Source organism: Triturus cristatus, chromosome 7 (assembly GCF_964204655.1).
Source record: "Triturus cristatus chromosome 7, aTriCri1.1, whole genome shotgun sequence".
In the NCBI taxonomy this organism is placed as follows: Eukaryota; Metazoa; Chordata; class Amphibia; order Caudata; family Salamandridae; genus Triturus; species Triturus cristatus.
In genome coordinates this window covers 43,452,688-43,475,980 of record NC_140590.1, presented here as the reverse complement: position 1 = coordinate 43,475,980, position 23,293 = coordinate 43,452,688, and the positions used below count along the sequence as shown (strand labels likewise).

Below are 23,293 nucleotides of genomic sequence, written 5' to 3'. Positions count from 1 at the left end.
CCCCACAGCTCCCTCTCCCTGCCTAAGTACACTCTTCCCTCATTTTAGTCCTGTCCTTGCAGTTTGCAAACTGTCCCCTCCTGGGCTGTCACTGGAACCTCTTTCCACAACCTCTCATATTGCTCCCTCATTCTTGTGACCTCACCTCTCACAGACTGTCCCACACTCACCTGTCACGGACCCTGCCCATCTCTCATTTCCCTGACTCTAACCCGTACAGCTCTCTTGCTCTGAAGTCCTTCATATACTCAGTTTGCAGAAATTGTTTTGCCTCATGTGCTGCACAATATCCTGCCATTTGCTGTTGGGTTTAGACTATTACATAATATTTTCTTCTAATTCTTGAGGTTTGGTTTCTAGAATGACTGGTGATCAGTACCCAACACCCACAATACGTCATCACTTACAGTCCACCTTACATCAGCTTTTTACGCCATTGGATCCAGTGTTGAACATAGGTGCTTCATCTTTGAGACCAGACAAATGGATTCAAACCCCTAAAGAAGCGCAACTGAGCCGCAGCACATAGAATATAGCACACATATTTTACTGACAGCAAAACTCTACTACTATCCTTCCAGGTCGTTTGGGAATGACTCTATGCAGGTGGAATTTTGATAAGTATGCCTTTTTACTTTGTCCTTGATGTCACATGAAGTTAGTTCACCACTGTACAAGTATCTACGAAGAAAGCATGTATTTGTAGGTGAGCGAGCATCGATCCCTGAAAGACGGTCCGAAGTCCCAGAATGATTGTTTGGTCATTCCTTGGCAGATATGACGGAGGAGATTAATGCAAAAACGCATTTACCAAGTCACATTGTTGCTAGCCCTCAAAAAGATCCTTTAAGGTCTAAAAAAATAGCCAAGATTGTGGAAGACATCTCACTCCTTTCCAAAGAAGCAAATACTCCCAGAGAACACTGGCACCAAGAGAAAGATTTCCTTCGAGTAAGGCATTTCTCCTGAGCCGTGTCAGTGCCATATTCCAAAACAACCATCAGTCCCACAGAATACCAAATATTGGTGCCAAGCAAAAAGGTTGCGTTGAAAAAATACATATTTGTGCTTTGGAACACAAGGATACTTTGGGCAGGTGCTCAAGATAAGGAAACTTGCCGTACATCGGCATCAGATGGTGGTGGTGAGGGGAGGGTGTTCCATGTTGTCATTTAAGGTGAAGCTGCTTCTCCTCTGACCCACCCCCTGTGCTTTAGGAACCTGTGGGGACTTCCAGTTACCATCTGTAGCTAGGTGGCAAAAGTGCCATCTGAACCCTTGGTCCCTACCCCAGGAGTTGGACTGTCTCCAGCTTTAACCTTGCTTGTCCTGCACTGGTAGCAAGCAGCACCGTCCTCATAGGTGCACTGCTATTAGAAAATCTGTACTCAGACCACCTTTTGTGTGGGCTACCACTACCCTCCCACAGCTAGCCTAGTGGCTGCAGCTGTGCTAAAACAGCAGCCCCCCCATCTAGATACCTGACACCCCCAGAGCAGTGTCCTTGTCAAGGAAGGGTGGGGCCTCTGTTATCCTGGGAGGTGGGGTGGTAGGTAGACCAGGAACATTTGACTTCACATCAACAGCTGCAACTACATCACTGCAATACATGTATTGGTACCATTTCTCTAGCTTTGAAGACTATCCCTGTGCAATATGGTCTGTAATAATGCAATATTAACTATTTTTAATAGCGGTTAGCGTTCTGGGACTTTTACTGTTTGGGGTCAAAGCTCCGGCCCAGAGGGTTGTAGAGACTTTTGGTTTTCCCTGAGTATTTTAGTTTGTGGAGTATATGTGAGAAAGTGCCATCTTTCTTGCATGGTATGCCCCCACTTTTTGCTGAATTACTGAATGTACTTTGACTGAGTGGCTGGAGTCCAGGGCACAATCAGGTGCCCAGGGCCTATGTTCCTTCCCTAAAAACTGTGCTGAAATCTAAAACCCAAATTGGCAAACCATGGCCACATGTCAGCCCCTGGTAAATGGTACACTAGGTACCCAGGGCCTTGTGACCAGGGAAGGCCTCTAAGGGCTGCAGCACTTATTGTGCCACCCTTAGAGGCCCTGTACCCTAACACAAACACACTGCCCTTGCAGGCTGAGTGTCTGGGTATAGAACAAAACAGAGAGTCGACGTGGCACACATCCCTGTGTGCCATGCCCACAACATACACTGCCCTGGCATACATCAGCCACCCCTCTAGCTGGGTGCCCTATGCCAGTGGTGTGGGTACAGGAGCATGAGCCCTGTGCCCCTACAGTACCCAGGTCCATTCCTGGGCACTGTAAGTGCAGGGGGAACAACATGTTCGAGGCATATGAGCTGCAGATTGTACACTTAGCATAGATCGCCATCTGGTGTTGGGCCCGGATGTTTGCAGTTTGTTTTTCTTCTTGGACAGTCTTTGGAAGTCACGAGTTTGGTGACTCCTCCCTCGGTCCGTACTGCGCATGGGCTTCGGCTCAATCCTCAGATTGTTTTTTTCCGCCATCGGGCTCGGATGTGATACTTCGTGCTCCGGCTTCGAACTTCTACGGTTCCAGCCTCGACGGAAAATCCTCGTTTCTTCGAGTTTCTTCATCATCATCTTCATCTCTCGAAGCGGCACTTTTCTCCATCCCGTACATCGGCACCGGCCTTCGGGCCCTCCTCGACTCCGGTCCCGGCCGATGGAAAGGACTCCGTTCAAAAAGTGCCCAAAATGTGGGTCTAAATTTCCCCACACCGACCTCCATCAGGTGTGTAATCTTTGCCTCTCTCCAGAACACGAGGCCAGAGACTGCCCCGCCTGTAAGTCTTTTCGATCGAAGAAAACCATCCGGGATCGAAAAGCTCGACGCACCATGGCGCACTCATCGTCTGCAGCTCCACCGGACATCTTCGGAGACGGCGCCGAAGCTTCGGGGCGAACACACACCGAGCAGGAAGAAGACGTCGTCAGCGCTTCCGAGGCCGACGACTCCGACGTGGAGGACATCACACCGGCGCAGCGGGTCGTGAGTACTGTGCCCCCTCACACCCCCGCGCCCAAAACCAAAGAGACTCCGGTTACTCCCTCGCCTGCCGGCCTGGGCAAAACCAAGACCAAAGCTTCTATCACCCCACCTTCGGGCCCGGTGTCGAAGCCTCCAAAGTCTCACGGCAGCTCGGGATCGAGCCAGCCGACGCCCGGTGCCGAAAAACAGCATCCGGCACCGAAGAAAGCAATATCCAGCTCGACTCCGAAGCCACCGGTGCCGAAGCCTGGACTCTCGGTGCCGACCAAACACAAACACAAATCTGTCGGCACCGACTCTCCGGCGCCGAAAACTCCTTCGACGCCGAAAAAAACGGAGGCCCCAAAAAAGCATGGCGCACACAAACCATCGAAGCCCTCGGTTCCGAAATCACCGGTGCCGACGGACGATTCGGCGCCATTGGCTCTGTTTACACCAGACCCTTTACAAAAGACTCTGTCCAAAGATCCAAAGACTGGGCTATTGACTTTAATTATCAAGAAAAGACGCCTTGATACTCCGGCTCCTCCTCCTCCACCCAAACGGAAGGACTCTGCTACTTCTCCCCTCAGAGTGCCCTCCCCACTACCGCCTCCCCTTCCTCCTCCACCCCCTCCCCCTCCCAGGTCTCCGCCACCTTTACCTCACTACTCTCCGACCCCGTCCCCAGATCCGGATGACGGGGACCCGGACAATTACCCGGCGGACGCCCCAATGGATCCCACTCCACCGGGGACCCCAGACCCATGGGAGGATTACAATAACCCTGATGTACCCGATATACCTCAGGACGACCTATACCCATCCAGGCCGTCTCCTCCAGAGGACTCCTTAGGGTTCCATCATTTAGTGCAGAGAGCAGCACACTACCATGGGGTGGACATGCACACTGAACCAGTGGAAGACGACTTCTTACTGGATACATTTGACATACAGGACAAATCAACTTCTATTTTACCCATGCTTAAGGGTGTCACCAAGCATGCCGCAGAGGTGTTCAAAGACCCTGTCAGGGCCAGGGTACTAAACCCTAGAATAGAGAAAAAGTATAAGGCGGCACCCACAGACCCTGCATACATTAAGGGCCCTGCTCCCTTAGATTCCCTAGTTGTCTCTACAGCTATAAAGCGGGCTAACTCCCAGTCCTCAGGAGAAGCCCCACCGCCAGACAAGGAATCCAAACTCCTAGACGCGTCTGGCAAGCGCACCGCCTCTCAAGCTGCAAACATGTGGCGCATTGCAAACACACAAGCGCTACTTGCGCGCTATGACAGAGCACACTACGACGAACTCGAGGCTCTTATGCAGCACCTTCCCGAGAAACACAAGCGTAGGGCTCATGATCTAATACAGGAGGGTAAACTCATTACAAACACCTCCATTAAGTGTGCCCTCGATGCAGCCGACACTGCTTCTAGAGCCATAAATACCAGTGTCCTGCTTCGTCGCCATGCCTGGCTCAGGATCTCAGGGTTTAAGCCTGAAGTCCAGGCGTCCATACTCAATCACCCCTTTGACCAACAAACTCTCTTTGGGCCCAAGGTAGACGAAGCGTTGGAAAAGATGAAAAAGGACACAGACACAGCAAAGTCTATGGGGGCACTCCAAACACAAGCCTCTAAACGTTCCTTTCGACGCTCCTCCTTTCGTGGCACAGGCAGAGGCTTCTCCACCGATAGCACCTCTACCTCCTACAAATCCCCTCCTCAAAATACCTTTTCAAAGGGCAACCAAAGGGGTGGTTACAGAGGCAACAACAATAAAGGCAGGGGCAAAACTAACAACACCCGTTCTGCCACCCCGCCCACACAATGACTTCCCTCCGCTCCCCCCAGACCATTCCACTCCGGTCGGGGGCAGACTACAAAACTTTATCCACGCATGGGAGTCCATAACATCGGACAAATGGGTGACCCAAATCATTCGGTCAGGGTACTGTCTCGAGCTAACATCTACCCCACCCAATATCCCACCAAGGCACCGTCCAATGTCTCAAGAACATTCCACACTGCTCAAACAGGAGGTACTCTCCCTCCTCCAAAAACACGCTATAGAGCAGGTCCCCATCAATCAGCAAAATCTAGGGGTTTACTCCCTATATTTCTTAATACCAAAGAAAGACGGGACCCTCAGGCCCATTCTGGACCTCCGGCCTCTAAATGCCTACATACATTCAGACCATTTCCATATGGTCACCCTACAACAAGTCCTCCCGCTCCTCTGTCAGGGAGACTTTCTCACAACCTTGGATCTGAAAGACGCATACTTTCACATTCCAATACACCCCTCTCACAGGAAATACCTCAGGTTCGTGGTGGACGGGCAACATTACCAATTCACGGTTCTCCCCTTCGGGGTCACCACCGCACCACGGGTGTTTACCAAATGCCTAGCGGTAGTAGCAGCACACCTCAGACGTCAACACATTCACGTCTTCCCTTACTTAGACGACTGGCTGATAAAAGCCGCGTCTTACCACCAATGCGTGCAGCACACAAACAGCACCATCCAACTGCTCCACCAGCTAGGCTTCACGGTGAACTACCAAAAGTCCCACCTCATACCATCTCACACAAAGCAATATCTCGGGACCACTATAGACACCTCCAAAGGTATTGCCTATCCAAACTCAGCCAGAATCACAAGCATTCAAGCCTTACGCAAAACATTCCTTCCCCAACACTCTCTTCCAGCAAGAGTGTTCATGAAGCTCATAGGAATGATGGCGTCTTGCATCTTTATAGTGCCCCATGCAAGACTCCACATGCGTCCACTTCAAGAGTGCCTAGCACAACAGTGGAACCAGGCCCAGGGTCAGCTGACGGATCTGGTGTTGGTGGACGGCCGCACACATCACTCTCTGCAGTGGTGGAACACCACAAACCTTTCCAAAGGGCGGCCGTTCCTGGACCCGGTTCCTCAGGTGATTCTAACAGCGGACGCATCGCTCTCCGGCTGGGGAGCGCACCTCCTACACCTCACAATGCAAGGTCTATGGACGCCACAGCAAAAATCGCTCCACATCAACCATCTGGAGCTCTTGGCGATCTTTCTAGCCCTAAAATCTTTCCAAAAACAGATTTCGGGCAAAGCAGTCCTCATTCGCACAGACAACATGACTGCAATGTATTATATCCAAAAACAGGGGGGGACACACTCTCCCCAGCTCTCCCGCTTAGCCCAGAGCATATGGAGATGGGCAATTCCACAAAACATCTTTCTCCTGGCACAACACGTTCCAGGCGTACAAAACACCATGGCAGATCTGCTCAGCAGACAAAAGCAACAACTACACGAATGGGAACTGCATCCACAAGTTCTTCAGCCATTCTTCCAACAGTGGGGGCATCCTCAGATAGACCTCTTCGCCACCCACGAAAACAAAAAATGCCCAAGCTTCGCCGCCAGATACCCACACCCATTGTCCAAGGGCAATGCGATATGGATGAACTGGTCAGGCAGATTTGCATACGCCTTTCCACCTCTCCCACTAATTCCATTAGTGGTCAGGAAGCTACAACAGCACTCCCTCACACTCATTCTGGTAGCTCCGACGTGGGCCAGGCAGCCGTGGTACACCACGCTACTACAACTATCAGTGGTACCACATCAAAAACTGCACCTATCCCCATGCCTCCTAACCCAGAACCATGGAGAAATCAGGCACCCGGACCCAGCTCAGCTCAACCTGGTGATCTGGCTCCTGAAATCTTAGAATTCGGATACCTTAACCTTCCCCCTGATTGCATGAACATCATCATGGAAGCCAGACGTCCTACCACTAGAGCATGTTATGCCGCAAAGTGGAAAAGATTTGTTATTTACTGCCGTAACAATACAATCAACCCTTTAGATGCATCCATACAGCACATCATATGATATATCTGCTCCATCGTCACAGGTGTAACCTGGCATATTCATCCATACGCCTACACCTAGCATCGATCGCTGCTTATCTACAAAACAGACAACATTTATCACTCTTCAGAGTGCCCGCTATTAAAGCCTTCATGGAAGGCCTTAAACGAGTAATTCCTCCCAGGGCACCACCTTCCCCTGTATGGAATCTAAATTTAGTTCTTACACGACTAATGGGTCCGCCCTTCGAACCAATGCATAAATGCGAGCTACAGTTTCTCACCTGGAAAACAGCTTTTCTCGTAGCTGTCACTTCCCTTAGAAGGGTTGGTGAAATACAAGCGTTCACTATGCAGGAACCCTTCATACAAATACATCACAGCAAGGTCATACTTCGCACAAATCCGAAGTTCCTGCCCAAGGTCATTTCCCCCTTCCATCTCAATCAATCGGTGGAATTACCTGTCTTCTTCTCGCAACCTCAATCTGTTGCAGAAAGGGCCTTACACACACTCGATGTAAAAAGGGCCTTGCTATACTACATACAAAGAACGCAACCCTTCAGGAAGACTAAACAATTGTTCGTCTCCTTCTCTCCACCACATAAAGGCAACCCCATTTCTAAATCAGGGATAGCTAGGTGGATTGTAAAATGCATACAAATTTGCTATCAAAAGGCAAAAAGAACATTATCTGTTCCGCCTAAAGCCCATTCTACAAGAAAGTTAGGGGCTTCTATGGCCTTTCTAGGGAATATACCCTTAGATGACATCTGCAAAGCAGCCACATGGTCTACACCGCACACCTTCACAAAACATTACTGTGTAGATGTGCATTCCAAGCAGCAAGCTAGAGTGGGCCAGGCTGTACTAAAGACACTATTTCAAACCACTGCAACGGATACCGGTGGTCGCCGCTAAGGTTGGGTACTGCTATATAATCTATGCTAACTGTACAATCTGCAGCTCATATGCCTCGAACGGAATATGCTACTTACCAGTATGCATCTGTTCTTGGCATGTAGAGCTGCAGAGTTGTACACGCCCACCCGCCTCCCCGGCTACCTGTATCCGTTCCAGTACATCTTATTTAGATACTACACACATGGGTTTCTCACTGTGATTACCAAGCTCCATCATTTCCCTGTTGGCGAAAAACAATCTGAGGATGGAGCCGAAGCCCATGCGCAGTACGGACCGAGGGAGGAGTCACCAAACTCGTGACTTCCAAAGACTGTCCAAGAAGAAAAACAAACTGCAAACATCCGGGCCCAACACCAGATGGCGATCTATGCTAAGTGTACAACTCTGCAGCTCTACATGCCAAGAACAGATGCATACTGGTAAGTAGCATATTCCTTACAACGCAACTTTTACAATGCACTACACTTACAACGCATTTTTTACAACGCAACATCCATTACAACGCATTCCATTACATAGCATGACACTACAACGCATTTTTAAAAACTACCTTTACAACGCATTCCATTACATCGCATACTACCTTTACAATGCATACCATTACAACGCATAATATTACACTACACTATCCAACACTTACCCTACTGTTGCACCCCCTGGAGTTAGAATAGTAATTTTTACCCCTATACTATCCAACACTTACCCTACTGTTGCACCCCCTGGAGTTAGAATAGTAATTTTTACCCCTATACTATCCAACACTTACCCTACTGTTGCACCCCCTGGAGTTAGAATAGTAATTTTTACCCCTATACTATCCAACACTTACCCTACTGTTGCACCCCCTGGAGTTAGAATAGTAATTTTTACCCCTATACTATCCAACACTTACCCTACTGTTGCACCCCCTGGAGTTAGAATAGTAATTTTTACCCCTATACTATCCAACACTTACCCTACTGTTGCACCCCCTGGAGTTAGAATAGTAATTTTTACCCCTATACTATCCAACACTTTCCCTACTGTTGCACCCCCTGGAGTTAGAATAGTAATTTTTACCCCTATACTATCCAACACTTTCCCTACTGTTGCACCCCCTGGAGTTAGAATAGCAATTTTTACCCCTATACTATCCAACACTTGCCCTACTGTTGCATCCCCTGGAGTTAGAATAGTAATTTTTACCCCTATACTATCCAACACTTTCCCTACTGTTGCACCCCCTGGAGTTAGAATAGTAATTTTTACCCCTATACTATCCAACACTTACCTTACTGTTGCACCCCCTGGAGTTAGAAAAGTAATTTTTACCTCTATACTATCTAATACTTACCTTAAATGCAATTTAATATTATGCGTTGTAATGGTATGCGTTGTAAAGGTAGTATGCGATGTAATGGAATGCGTTGTAAAGGTAGTTTTTAAAAATGCGTTGTAGTGTCATGCTATGTAATGGAATGCGTTGTAATGGATGTTGCGTTGTAAAAAATGCGTTGTAAGTGCATGCGTTGTAAAAGTGTGCGTTGTAACGACATACATCCGTAAGTGCAGTGCTGCCATTAAGAGTATATGGTGCTGGGAGATAGTCAACACGAACTCCACAGCACCATGATGGCTCCACTGAAAACTGAGAAATTTGGTATCAAACTTCTCAGCACATTAAACCCGCACTGATGCCAGTGCAGGATTTAATGTACAATGCACAACAGAGGGCATCTTACCGATGCCCCCTGAACCTAACCTACAATCCACGTGTGGTCTGAGGGGCTGCCTAGGCTGCCACACAGCAGACATTTTGCTGGACCCCTGGGTAGAGAGCCATCCGTTATCCAGTATTGGGGTATCTTTCATAGATTCACATGCTAGAATCATCCCCGCAGACGAGGTGGGAGTCTCGCGGTACAATAAAATATATACATAATAGTCATAAAAAACATTATATCATAGGCTACTATGGACAGTAAGGTCACTACATTAGCCTATCTCAGTCTTTTTGTAAAAAGAACCAAACTTGGAACACAGCCAATCAGGCTGCAGAACCCTTCTAAACCCTCAGATTTTCTACAGCACGTCGTGTGACAGGGAGTCTCGCAGAGCTCTGCTCAGTTTTTCTTCATCTTTGACTGCATTTTGTGAGTAGCTATGTCTGATTCTTCTAAGAAAATCTTGTTTTTGCCTTGTTCTTCATGTGGAAAGAGACTGCATTTTGAAGACCCCCACAAGGAATGTATATACTGTCTTTATCCAGCACATAAGGTTAAGGACTGCAGGATTTGTAGAACGTTCCCTGCTAAGACTTTAAAAGACAGAGAAGGAAGATTACTGGTTTGGTTGGAGACGCTGAAGGCTACCTCTGAAGGTGTTTCAGAAGATGATGGCAGTATTGGTCCCCAGGCGTCCACCCCTCTTGCCAAAAAGATGGATAGATCTGATGATCCCCCTGGGCGACAGAGTAAGACCTTGAAGAAGCCTCTCTCTGAGACTGGTCACTCTTCCTCTAAAAAAGAGAAGCTTTCATTCTCTTCAGAGGTGAAATCTGCTGAAAAAATCAAGATTTCTGAAAAAACTGCTTCAAAACAGCAAAAAATCATTCTGAGTCTGCTGGGATCCCGTCGACGTCGAAAAAGCATGTTCGACGAAGAAATCTCAGAGGGTGAGTGATTCCTCGTTGTTGTCGAAAAACATCCCATCGTCGACGATGGCGCCGTCGACGATGCCAATCTCTTCAATGCCTGCCTCATCGTCGATGGGACGCATGCCGTTGACGCTTTCGGCGACGATACACCTCTCGTTGACGAGCCCGCCGTCGACGATGATTCAACTCCCGGGCCCACTGTCGGCGACGATACTAATCCCGTTGACGAGTCCACCGTCGATGACAACAGCAGCTTCGACCACAACAAAATCCTCGACGATGGTTTTTCTGTCGACGACGTCGATGATTACAACTTCAACGGCAGCCTCTATCATGACTATCTCTGATGCTGGTTCACCGTCTGTGTACATTTCGTCAACGCTGAAGCGTAAAAGACCTGCATCTTTACAAATTACGCCAGTTTTGTCATCTAAATTGTCGTCATCAATCCCTTATTCTATATACTACCAGGACATTTCTCATATTTCACCCTTGCCACCTAGTCATTATTTGGAGGAGTCAGATGATGATGATGAACTGTTTAGCCCTGCACGCAACCCATCTCAACTTCGGATTAAGTACCAGGAGGAAGATGAACCGTGTGAGTCTCTGCGAGGCCCTCAAGAGACATCATTTCAGGAATCCATGGTGCAAATGCCTATTGCCTTGATGCAGGATCTGACTGCTATGTTAAGAGATTACCATACTAGTTTTCCACCAGCAGCACCTGTTCCAACACAACCTACTACACCTACCGTTTTGCAGGTTGCAGGTCCTTCTACACCCATCGTTCAAACTCGGGAAGTTTTACCTGCACAACCTTTGGTCCAGGATGATGATGGTGATACTGTGGAGGAAGATGGAGAATTACCACAATCACCCACAACTGTGGATGAGTGGGATGAATACGTAATTCCTACGCCATCTTCACCAGTTCCCCAGGCAGTAGATTCCACTCCTGAGGATATAGGAGGTTTTCATACACTTACGTAGAGGGCAGCAACCCGGTTTCATCTTCCGGTATCTGTGAAGCAAACGGATTGTTTTCTTTACGACTTTAAGGATCAAAGTAGAAAGTCTGTACGTTCTATTCCTATAATAGACCATATCTGGGAAGAAGGCACTAATATAATGAAAACTCCATCTTCGAGGCATATGAGCTGCAGATCACACACTAGCATAGTAGATCGCCATCTGGTGTTGGGCTTGGATGCTTGCACCTTGTTGTTGTCTTGGAAGAAGTCTTTGTAGTCGCGAGATAGGTGACTCCTCCCTTGGACGATAGTGAGCATGGGCATCGACTCCATCCTTAGATTGTTTTTTTCTGCCATTGGGTTCGGATGCAACTTTTCCGCTCCGGTTCAAAATCTCAATTTAAAACTTTTTCGAAGCACAAAACTTCCAAAAAATCATCTGATTCACTTTCATCTTCGACCCGACTTCATCGGCTCGATTCCGGTCGTTGACGCGGGCTGCTGGGCCTATCCACGCCGTAAGGCCTACAGCTCATGGAAAGGACGCCATTTAAGAAATGCCCCCAGTGTGGAGCAAAGTTCCCGCACAGTGACCATCACAATGTCTGCAATCTGTGCCTATCACCTGAACACGACGAGTCCAGCTGTCCAGCCTGCGCATCCTTTCGATTGAAGAAGACTATTCGGGATCGAAGGGCTCAACGACACATCATGGCGCAGAGACCAGCTCCGGAACCAGAGGACTTCTTTGATAAAGGCCCGTTGTCCCGGAAGAAGATTCCGAAGCTCTTGAAATCGTGTCACAGGCAGAAGACTCAGACGACCCCATCACTCCTGGGCAACGAGTGAGTACTACTGCCCCAACCCCAACCCCTCCAAAACCGAAGGCAATCGTCAAGACTTCGCCTGTTGGCCCCAGTTGAGACCGAAAACATCCTTCAGAAGCCCCACCTCTGGGCTCGGCTCCGAAGAAAAGGGACAAGCCTTCCGGTAGCTCGGGACCGAGCAAACTTCATGTAATTGTCCCGCCGGCGCCTTCGGCACCGAAGCCAAAGGAATACTCGACTCCCGAAATCGGCTCAGACGCCTTCCACCTCCAAAACGGCCCCGAAAACCCCGAGGCCCGTGGATAAGCCGGCTTCGAACGTTTCCAAGCCTAAAGATCTGGCTTCGGCTCCGAAACCAACATCCTCGGCACCGAAACAGAAGCCTAAGGACTCTACTACGCCTCCTAAGGCCAAAGACCATAAGGATCAACCGCAGCCTCGCTCGGAACCGAAAAAATCAGCACCGAAAGCGGTTCCCGAGGAACAAGAACTTTTTCACCCAGATCCTATCGATCCAAGGCAGAAAAAGATTTATATAAACTCAAAAACAGGACATGTCACGTCTGTGCCATATAAAAAGAGAAAACTGGACACACCACCTGCTCCAGTTCCTGTACAGAAGAAGGACTCTGCCACATCACCTATGCCTCCTTCTTCTCCTATACTTCCTTCTAACCCACCTCCTCTGCCTAAATCACCCTTACCTCTAACTTCTCCTCCACATACACCACCTCCAGATGATGATGATGATGCTGATTGGGGGGGGGGTTTGGGAGGGGGGGCCTGATCCGAATGACCCGTTCACGTATCCAGATACTTCACCACAAGATGATTGGGAATACCCTATCCCAACAGATCTACCAGACCCACAGCCATATCCCTCAAAACCATCTCTCCCAGATGATCACCTTGGGTATGGACAATTATTAAATAGGGCTGCAGTTTATCATGGTGTCACAATGCACTCAGATGCACTGTGAGAAAGTGACTCTGTATATACTGTTCCCAAATAGGTGCAGTGTGTATAGAGTCCACAGTCCCCAGAGGTTTGGCAGAGGCTAAAGTTAGATATAACCTTACTCTCTAAAGTGGTAGCTTGGTCGAGCAGTAAGGCAGTATCAGAGGACAGTGTCAAGCATTTGTTGTACACAGTCAGCAAAGTGGTTTCACACACACAATAAATGAACTCTAGGCCAATGGTTTATATAACAAACATATGTCTGTTTTATTTTAGAACCAACAATAGGTATTAAAATATACTTTCTCAGATTGAGATGCTTTATATAAATACTTTTGCAATATGCAATTTGCTTTTGTAGAAAGTTACAAGTTGTTGCAATAGGCAACACAATTTTAAACACAATAATGCATTGAGTTCAATGGAAGTTTCAAGTTATTTGCAATAGATTACTTTCAGGATTACTTTTGTGATTCCAGGACGGGATCCTAGATTCAGTCCTGGGACAGTAGAGAAACAAGTGATAAAAGTCGACTTAGTTACTGTTGTGATTTTTAGACAATATTTTGCTATTTTGAAAGTTGACACTTGGAAAATATTTCATAGAAAACAGTCAATGATTCCCTATGGCAGAAAATTCAAGTTGCGGGTACAGTATGTGCTCGTTACTTTTGTAATCCAGTACTGTGTGCCTAGACTCAGTACTGGGACCTTTATCCAAAACAGGTAAGTAATTACGTTTTCACAATTTTATACGATTTTAAAGAATATTTAAAGTTTGCAGAAATCGACACTTAGAAGAAATCTCACAGAAAAAAACAGTCAATGATTTCCTATGGAAGAGAATTGGGTTACTGGTAAGTACAGTTGTGAATATTTTTCAGGTTCAGTGCTGGGCACCAAGATTCAGCACTGGGATCTCTCCTAAAAGCAGGTGAGTATTTTCGTTTTCGTTACTCTGCTGATTTTTGGTGAATATTTTAAGTTTTGAAAACTCCACACTTAGAAGAAATTTCAGAAGAAACCAGTCAATGTTACCCTATGAAGAAAATTGAGTTATCGGCTTTAAGGTAAGTACTCGACTGGCAAAGTTAAGGTTCTGTGCATAGACTCGGGGGTTTCCCAGAGTCAGGTAGGTACAGCTGTTACACCCTCAGTGGCACTGGGGCAGCCGGGTGCAGAGTGAGTTAGTCCCAATGTTATCCTATGGGATGCAGGGGGGCCTTGGTTGGTGGCTGCTGACCAGCAGGCCACGGGGCTGTGGGAGCTGGGCTCCTGGTCACTTGCTCAGGGCAAATGGGGAAGTAGATAGTTGTAGAGGTTACACTGCCAGGGCCACTCGGCCGGCTGGGTGCAGGGTGCTTTTGAGCCTTCGGGCACTCAATGGATTACAATGAGAAAGCTCAAGGACCAACAAAGGCTGCAAGCGCGGGGACGAAGATTCTTCAAGTGCCACCACCACTTCGGGAGGTAAGTTGGGTAGTTGAACGATAGGTAGGTACCCAGGAGTCGGGCACAGGGGGTCGCTGGGTGCAGGGCTGCCTTTTGATGTCGGGAAATCTTACCCTCTGTTGATCGCGGTTGGGGGGGGTCCCTGGTTCGAGGCTGCAGGCATAGTTAGGAGCGTCAAGGTGGGTCCTTGGGTGCCGGATTCGGGGTCACAGTCGCCGGGGGGACGTCCTCTGGGTCTTTGTCCACTCCGGCACAGGCCAGGCTTAGCGGGTGCAGAGTGTGCAGGGTTCGCGGTTCCGGGCTGATGCCAGGGGTTAGAAACTTGCTTTGAGCAGAGCCACTGCTCATGGGAGTCCCAGATGCTCAGAGTCACAAGGTAGCCAGGTCCTCCGGGGTTTGTGAGGTTGCTGGCCAGAGGAGGTGCCGAGATTTAGCAGGAGCAGGTTCGAGGGTCGTCAGGCCGGTAGGGCTGGGGCCAAAGCAGTTGGTGTCTTCCTCTTCTTAGCAGCTGCACGGCAGGTCTTCTTTCTTCTTCTTTGCTTTTTCGGAATCTGGAATCTTAGGAGGGAAGGTTCAGGGTGCTCCTAAATACTAGATTTAGGTGCGTTACAGGTAGGTAAAGGGCAGGGACCAATGGGTCCCTGCCCTGGGGTGGGTACACCCCCTATCCTGCCACTCTCCTGTGGGAGGGGGACAGTAGCCTAGTCCTGATTAGGCAGGGCTTCCCATCTTTAAGAAGGCGAGAGCCCGGAGATGTGCTTCACCTCGCCTCCCCCACCTGAGGGGTGGGGTTGGCGGAGGCTGCCCATATTTTAGAATATCCAAGACCCACTTGTCTGTGCTTAATTTTTGCCAATTGTTGAAATGTTGGGACACATTCTGAATCTTGTAACGGAGGTGTGGTAAATGTGTTGCAGGTGCCAATAGATCGTCACTGCTTTCTAGCAGAAACCCTGCCTTGAGGTTGACGTCTATAAGCGGCAGCTGGAGGGTTTCTGTAGGACTGTTGCTTTTGCTGATAAGCATATCTTCCCGGTTTTCCGGTTTTCCTTGGCTTTGGTATCTTTGATAGCCACCACAAAAGGAATATGATCCTCTGCCTCTAGGTCCCCGAAAGGGAGTCTTTCGATACTGTAAGGTGCCAAGGGCTCTGGCAGTGTCAGTGTCTTTCTTGATGTTTAACAACGCCTCATCTATATGTTTTCCGAATAACATATCTCCATCAAATGGCACATCCAAAATTTTTGTTTGGACTTCTGGGCGAAAGGTGGTAGATTTTAACCATCCTTGACGCCTAAGGACTGCTGCCCCGGCAGGTTGGCAAAAACCCAAGGAGGCTATATCCATAGAAATATCTATAATTTCTGACGCAGCCCTTTACCCTTCAAGAAGAATCTTTCTTGCTTCTTGTCATCAGGTAAGCCATCAAGGTATGGATATATATAGTACCATAGTTGACGGTCATATCTACTTAAAATCGCCAAAGAGTTTGCAGCACGAACTGAGGCACCCGCCATGGTAGTGAAACGTTTACCAATGTTATCAAGGCGCCTCCCATCCTTATCCGGTGGTGCTGTCACAGGAGAGGATGGATTCCGAGACTTCCGTTGAGCTGCCTGTGCAATAACGGAATCTGGTCTAGGATGTCCGGAAAGGCAAGCAGGAGCATCATCAGGTGCTTTATATTTCTTGTCGATTCTAGGGAGAATCGCAGGTACTGAAAGGGAAATGCTACTTACCAGTATGCATCTGTTCTTGGCATGTAGAGCTGCAGATCCACACACTAGCATAGTAGATCGCCATCTGGTTTTGGGCTCGGACGCCTGCACCTTGTTGTTGTCTTGGAAGAAGTCTTTGTAGTCACGAGATAGGCGACTCCTCCCTTGGACGATACTGCACATGGGCATCGACTCCATCCTTAGATTGTTTTTCGCCATGATGGGAAATGACGGAGTTAGTAGACGAAAAAGAGATGTCCATGTGTATACATCTAAGTAAGATAGAACTGGAACAGATACAGGTCCCTAGGAGGTGAGTGGGCGTGTGTAGATCTGCAGCTCTACATGCCAAGAACAGATGCATACTGGTACGTAGCATTTCCCGATCAAGGCATATGGGCTGCAGATCACACACTAGCATAGACTATACAGCAGTATCTCCCCTAGCGGTGGTCACCTGTATCGGTTGCAGTAGTTTGAAATAAAGTTCTAAGGACAGCTTGGCCCACAGAAGCTTGTTGCTTTGCTTGCACGTCAACACAATAGTGTTTAGTGAAGGTGTGTGTTGTAGACCATGTGGATGCCTTACAAATATCTTCTAAGGGAATGTTCCCTAACAATGCCATGGAAGCCCCTAGTTTGCGTGTGGAATGCGCTCTAGGGGAAACTGTTAATGTGTGTTTAGCTTTTTGGTAGCATATTTGGACCTGTCGGCGGCCTTTGACACTGTCCCCCACACACTGCTGCTGCGGAGACTGTCTGAGATCGGGGTGTCCAACCTTGTTTGGGATTGGATTCAATCTTTCTTGGATGGCCGGCTCCAGCAAGTCTGGTTACCTCCTTGGGCCTCGTCACCTCTCCAAGTGAGCACGGGGGTCCCTCAGGGCTCCTCCCTTAGCCCCCTTTTGTTCAATATCTACCTCACTCCCCTGGTGGCCCTAGCGGAGAGGTTGGGGGCTAAGGTCATTGCTTACGCTGACGACACCCAACTTCTGTTTACGTGGGAGAAGCAGGGGGCCTCGGTAGACTTCGTGCAGAGGTGTCTTTCCTCGGTTTTCAAGTGGCTGGCAGCTGCCCAATTAAAGTGTAATGAGGACAAATCCGAGGTTCTATTGTTTGGAGACTTCCCCCTCGGATTTAGAGAGTCGCTCTGGCCTCCTGGTTTCCCTCTGCCCGCCTCCACGAGTCAGACCGTAAAGAACTTAGGGGTTTATTTTGATTGTAACCTCTCCTTTGCTAGTCAGGTTAAGCGTCTGACCGGCTGTTGTTTCGGCCTCCTCAGAATCTTGAGAAGATTCCTTCCGCTTCTTCCGCAAGCTGCCAGGGAAGCGGTGGTTCGGGCTCTGATCCTATCCAGACTTGACTATGCCAATGCTCTTTATGCTGGGATCCCTGCCTACACTCTTAACAAGCTTCAGGTGACCCAGAATGCGGCGGTCCGCCTGTTGGGGGGCTTGGCGCCCAGGCAGAGCGTGAATGATTACCGCCTTTCCCTTCATTGGCTACCGGTCGGGGCTCGTGTGGTATTCAAAGCCCTCACTATGGCCCATCGGCTACCTGCAGAGACGCTTTTCGTTCTATGTGCCGGGGAGAGCCTTACGCTCCTCTTCGCTAAGGCTGATGAAGATACCTAGATTTCAGCGTCATAGGCTTGGTGGCGCCTCCTTGGTTGTGTTCGCTGGGCACGCCTGGAATGCGCTTCCACTTTCGCTTCGCTTTGCTGATGACTTTGGAGTCTTTAAGAAACTGTTAAAAACATATCTGTTCTCTTAAGGTCTGGTTATGATGTTGTCTCCTCTTGGGCCGCGCCGGGACACTCTCCTGAGTAGCCGCGCGCGTTATAAATGCAGATAACATAACATAACATACATTTACCTATCCACCTTGTACTCCCAGATTTGGAGATGGGGTTACCCTTATGTGGTGGAGAGAAAGCTACAAACAATTGTTTTGCCAGTGGTGTGGGCACAGGAGCATGAGCCCTGTGCCCCTACAGTACCCAGGTCCATTCCTGGGTACAGTGCTGCCATTTAAGAGTATATGGTGCTGGGAGCTCTTAAGACACAAACTCCACAGCACCATTATGGCAACACTGAAGACTGAGAAGTTTGGTATCAAACTTCTCAGCACATTAAACCCGCACTGATGCCCCCTGAAACCTAACCCACAATCCATGTCTTGTCTGGGAGGATGCCTAGGCTATCACACAGCAGACATGTTGCTGGACCCCTGGGTAGAGAGCACCCGCTCTCCTGGGCCTGCAACAATGCACATCCTGGGCGAGGTGCTAGGTCTCCTCCCCCAGGATGGGCAGGGGGAAGCTTCAAAGGCATGCCGCCTTTGCGAGCTTCTCCAGGCCATTTGCTGTACCCATTAACTGGTCCCCACCGGTTCTGACCCCCAGTCTGGCGGGAAGACTGGCCGGAAACCCCAAGGAAGGACAGGGGGTGTGCCAACCTCTGCCAACCCCACCCCTCAGGTGGGGGAGGCGAGGTGAAGCACATCTCCGGGCTCTCGCCATCTTGAAGATGGGGAGCCCTGCCCAATCAGGAATAGGCCACTGCCACCCTCCCCCAGGAAAGTGGCAGGATAGGGGGTGTACCCACCCCAGGGCAGGGACCCAGTGGTCCCTGCCCTTTACCTACCTGTAAAGCCCCTAAATGTAGTATTTAGGGGCACCCTGAACCTTCCTTCCGGAGATCCAGATTCCGAAACAGCAAAGAAGATCAAGAAGAAAGAAGCCCTGCCGTTGGAAGACACCAACTACTTTGGCCCCAGCCCTACCAGCCTGTCGGCCCTCGAACCTGCTCCTGCTAAATCCCGGCATCTCCCGTGGCCAGCAACCTCACAAACCCCAGAGGACCTGCCTACCTTGTGACTCTGAGCATCTGGGACTCCCACGAGCAGTGGCACTGCTCAAAGCAAGTAACTGACCCCTGGCATCAGCCAGGAACCGCAAACCCTGCACACTCTTGACCCGCCAAGCCTGGCCTGTGTGGACAAAGACCACGAGGACGTCACCCCGGCGACTGTGACCCCGAATCCGGCACCTAGGGACCTACCTCGACGCTCCTGAAGACACCTTTAGCCTCAGAACCAGGGACCCCCCCAACCGCGATCAACAGAGGGTAAGATTTCCCGACACCAAAAGACACCCCTGCACCCGGTGCCCTGCGGCCCCCTGTGCCCAACTCCTGGATACATACCTATCCTCCAACTATCCAACTTACCTCTCGAAGTGGTGGTCGCACCTGAAGCATCTTCGTCCCCAAGCTTGCAGCCTTTGTTTGTTCTTGAGCTTCTCCATTGCAATCCATTGAGAGCCCGACGGCTCAAAAGCACCCTGCACCCAGCCACCCGAGTGGCCCTGGCAGTGCAACTTCTACTCTAACCTACTTCCCCCATTTGCCCTGAGCAAGTGCCCAGGAGCCTAGCTCCCACAGCCGCGTGGCCTGCTAGCCAGCAGCCACCAACCACGGGCACCTTGCCACCCATAGGATAACATTGGGCCTACCTCACTCTGCACCCGGCTGCCCCTGTGCCGCTGAGGGTGTAACAACTGTACTTACCTGACCCTGGGAGACCCCTGAGTCTATGCCCAGCACCTTAACTCTGCCAGTCGAGTACTTACCCAAAAGCCGATAACTCACTTTTCTTCCATAGGGTAACATTGGCTGGTTTCACTTGTGTGGAGTTTCTAAACTTTAAAATATAAATGTAAATTTGATACTTGTATAGCGCACTACTCACCCGCAAGGGTCTCAAGGCGCTTGTACGAATACCGCTGTGGAACCCATCCTGGCTTTCCCTGTGAGGCGTCCACTCCTGGGCACCCCTAAGGTGGAGGCCAGGCATCCTTAGCGTTGTGGGGGCCGTTGTGGAGATTAAGCAAGCTATTGCCCAGGGTTGCAGAGTGGGACTCCATGATTGGAATAGGCACCGAGGCGAGAATTATCAGGTCCGTCGAATTTTTGAGCCCAAGACCCGCCGAGGCGAGGAATTGAACCCTGGTCCCGGGCTAGACCTCTGCATCAGGGCCTGCCGCTCTAATCATTGAGCCACACTTCTCCGCAATATAATATATAATCTAAAATATTCACCTAAAATCAACCGAGTAACGAAATCGAAAATACTCACCTGCAATAGGAGGGATCCCAGTGCTGGATCTTGGTGCCCAGCACTGACCCTGAAAAGTAATTACAACCATACTTACCGCTAACTCAATTTTCTCCCATAGGAAACCATTAATTGTTTTTCTGTGAATTTTCTTCTAAGTGTCGATTTTTACAAACTAAAATATTCTTTAAAAATCGTACCAACTGTGAAAACGTAATTACTTACCTGTTTTAGATAGATGTCCCAGTACTGAGCCTAGGAGCCCAGCACTGGATTACAAAAGTAACGAGAACACACTTTACCTGCAACTTGAATTTCCTTCCTTAGGATAACATTGCCTGGTTTTTGCTGAAAAAGTTTCTAAGTGTCGATTTTGCAAACTTACAAATATTCGTTAAAAATCGCCTGTATAACCTAAATGCATTCTCAACTGCTTACAGGTGGTACACTAGCGCTGGATCCAGGATCCAACACTGACCTAGAAAAAGTAACAATAACCCCACTTACCTGCTAAGTGAATTTCCCCCCATAGGATAACATTGGTGATTTCATTAAAAAAAGTTTCTAAGTGTCAACTTTTAAAATACCAAAATATTGCTTAAAAATCACAACAGTAACTAAATCGTATTTACTCACCTGTTTCGAGGAACTGTCCCAGGACTGAATCTAGGATCCAGTCCTGGAGTTAGAAAAGTAATCCTAAAAGTAATCAATTGCATTTAATTTGAAATTCCCATTGAGCTCAATGTGTTATTGTGTTTGAAATTGTGTTGCCTATTGCAACAGACTGTAACTATTGCATTCAAAACTCAATTGCCTATTGAAAGCATTTAACTAAAGCATCTCATTCTGAGAAAGTATATTTTGATACCTATTGTTGGTTCTAAAATAAAACAACCATATATTTTTATATACAAACCATTGGCCTAGAGTTCAGTTCTTGAGTGTGTGAGACCATTTGCTGACTGAGTGTGTACAACAAATGCTTTACACTGTCCTCTGATACTGCCTTACTGCTCGACCAAGCTACCACTTCAGAGAGTAAGGTTATATCTAACTTTAGCCTCTGCCAAACCTCTGGGGACTGTGGACTCTGTACATCCTGTACCTAGGTGGGAACAGTATATACAGAGCCACTTTCCTACAGTATATTTCTCTTGTGTGTATTAAAGTACTTTTATTTTATAAAATAAAGCACTGACTGGACATTGATCTTGTTAGTTGGTATAGCCTACCTCACCTAATTGAGTGAGTCTTGGACTGCTCTATCTTGCTACCCTGATAGAAGCATGTGCTGGAGAGTACTTTGTTATCCAGTTTGGTGTTCAGTAGAACTGTGTCTCTAGGACATCAGCAGTGAACACTCCGGGGTCCCTGCTTTCTTAGAGACTAGCATTTTCAGTTTTGGTGCATCAGTGCTTTTTAGTGCTAATTTCATTTAAAATGTTAAAATTCACATTTCCCCATTGCCCTTATTGGATTTCTGTTGTTTTGATCTTATTTTACTTTGAATTTTATTCTCTATATTAAAAATTGGTTGTGGGGTTTTATGTGCCATTTTCTACTCTGTATGAGCTGCATAAATACTTTACTCATTGCCTTTGATTTTAGCCCAACTGATATGTGTCACATTACCAAGGGTTGAACTATGGGTGCAAGGCATGTTCAGTTGTAGGTACACATGCTGTGCATACTCCTGCCATCTAGTGTTGGGCCCGGATGTGTGCAAGTTGTCTTTCTTCAAAGAAGTCTTTCGAGTCCCGCAGTAGTGTGTCTCCTTCTCTTGCTGGTAATGTGTATGGTCATCAACTCCATTGTTCGACTGTTTTCTTTTTCCGCTGTCGGGCTCGGCCGTGTATTCCATTATGACTAATTCATGGTTCTCTTTTCGGTTCACACGGTACCTTCCAACTGTCTGTTCTTTGATCGTGTTCCCCTTCTTTCTTTTGCGGGTCGATATTCAAATATTCTGCTCGAGTGGGATCTGTAACCATTGCGGCCCCTCCTAAGCCTCGCCTATAGGGGCCTGTGGTGTCTACTTCCAGCCTGCTGCTCAGCCAGTGATGTGTGTGGAATGTTAGTATCAGTGATGATGTCATAGAGTGTTGAATGCGTGGGTGAGAGAGTCAGTTGAGTGTAGGGCTGAGCAGCAGGGAGGCTGCTCCTGTTGGGGTTTGTTACTTCATCACCTAATAAACTACTTGAAGATACCACTTGTACCAGACTTTCTTCAGTTACCACAGGGCCCACTCTCATCTCCATCACGCCTTTCTGCCATGCCTCGATTGTGATGGAATGAACACCTTTTTATATTGTCCTCGCTGCCACGCCTCCAAACATCAGCTGTCCTTCGAGGAGGCTCGGTTCCTAGATAGCTGCACAGGAAGGTTGATAAGGCTTAAAGTACCCTACCCCTTTCACCACCATCACCTCCACCTGTTCCTCCACCTCAGCGTTCACCATCCCCACTTCTTTCTTCAGGGGACCCCCTTGACATCACTCTTCAGGGGGGTCTCCACATTCTGAGACTGGTGGGCATGGTGGCGGTGATGACACATTTGTCACTCCTCCACCGGGGACCCATGGCCCTCTTATGATATAAACTCACTCACCAGGGGACACATTCCCAGACCTCTACCCTGCCCTCCGATAATTCTACATCGTTTCATGCACTTATCTGTAGTGCCACCTCCTTCAACAAAATGGAACTTCCCAGGGAGACTTTAGAGGACGACTTCCTGTTTGAGACTTTCCTCCACTCATCGCTCCACTCAATATTGCCCTATACTCCTGACATCTTTAAGGATCCTGTCCAAACTAGGTTATAACACC

General features: G+C 48.5%; 1 protein-coding gene across 1 annotated transcript in view; it reads left to right on the top strand.

Moving 5' to 3' along the window:
- Positions 1–23,293, top strand: part of CIC (capicua transcriptional repressor) — a 786,494-nt gene that overhangs the window by 395,816 nt on the left and 367,385 nt on the right. The gene's annotated exons all lie outside the window — the stretch shown is intronic.